Source organism: Propithecus coquereli, unplaced genomic scaffold, assembly GCF_000956105.1.
Source record: "Propithecus coquereli isolate 6110/MARCELLA unplaced genomic scaffold, Pcoq_1.0 Scaffold408, whole genome shotgun sequence".
NCBI lineage: Eukaryota > Metazoa > Chordata > Mammalia > Primates > Indriidae > Propithecus > Propithecus coquereli.
In genome coordinates, this window is record NW_012149819.1 from 818700 (window position 1) to 820292 (window position 1593).

Here is a 1593-nt window from a genome sequence, read left to right on the forward strand (position 1 = left end):
TATCTGTTCCAATAAATATTTATTGTATGTAATTGCTATTTACAGAGATAGAAGTAATTAAAATTCATATAAGCAAAGCTTCTAAACAACCCAAAATGAAAACTCAATTATTTTTTCCATTTTTGGACTTTATTTTAAATTTGTAAAAAAATTATGAAAGCTTAGCTTTTATATTTGTTTTAGGGTCATGAAATTGATCTTATTGAATCAATGATTTAAAATTTCACTATACAAAATATATAATCAATATTGTCTCAATCTGAATAACTATTTATACTAATATTACACTTTATCTTAAGTAAGGAACTAACCCCCCTCCCCCCACCAAATGAATATCCCTTTTTATTTATAACCCTGGGTAGTTAAAATCCTCATGTTTCCCCTTCCATTTCTTTTTCCTGCTCTGTCTCAGCCAATAGGAGCTCATATTTGAAACATGGGTTTCTTCTGCAAGAACTGCTATCTTTGCCATCTTATGCTCCAAATAGCATGGGCTCTCATTTCTCTCTAATGCTGAGTTGCATCCAAATTTTTCAGATGTCCTACATTTTCACAGTTCTGGAGGATAAATAGGCAGGGAGGTGGTGATCTTCACTTTGGTCAAACTCCTTGAGTAGGAACTATGGCAATGACTTTTATAACTTAATCGTTACAATGAAGTCAGCTAAAAGTAATTTCAAAATTTCCCAAACTGTTAACCAACCAACCAACTTGCCAGACCAGTAAATGATAAAGTAGATAATTTTTTTGTTTGTTTTTTTGTTCTAACTTACTATTCTTGCAATAGAAACAATACTTAAGTTTTAGATAATTGCCAAAATTGAACAGCAGAGGGCAGAAAATAGCAAACTCTGTTTCTTGTAAGACACCATTCTATTCGATTGTGCATCTGATAGTTTTGGAATTTTCAAAATTGATTTTATTACTGATCAATTTGACATATAAATTATTGAAACAGGAAGTTTATAAGTGTTAAAACTAGAGCTCTGAACATTCAAAAGTAAATTTCAGTATTTTCCCATTTATTTGTACAAACATTTATATTTCAGTCAATTTAATTTATTACACCTATATTGTCAGCATTCTGTGTTTGAAATATATATGCTATCTAAACATTATAATGAATTTGGAAAAGATTCATGAGTGATACAAGTAATACAATTATGCTGATATTGCAGGAAATAAATTTTCAGATATGTGAAAGGTATACACATAACTACCTTGTGAACAAAGATAAATTGAATAGCAGCTAACTCACAGGAATGCCTGATAAGACTTTTATTTTCATCTTTTATATGAATTACAATTGGCCACCAGACAGTAATATCTGTCCTGAGCTCTTACATGTTACTTACTATGCTCTATGATTCAGCAAATTCTTATTTTTATAGCATTTGTTTTTTATGGAATGTAACTCAGTCAATTTTGAGTTCATATCTGCTTTTGACTTTGAATCAGGTTAAGATGAAAATCATTTAGAAGCATTCTTATATTTTAAAATTCAATTTACCTCGACCTATACTTTAAACATCACTGTTTTTTCTGTATTCAAGCTTTCCCTCCCCCTGTTCTCTCTCCCTTTCATTCCAAGTT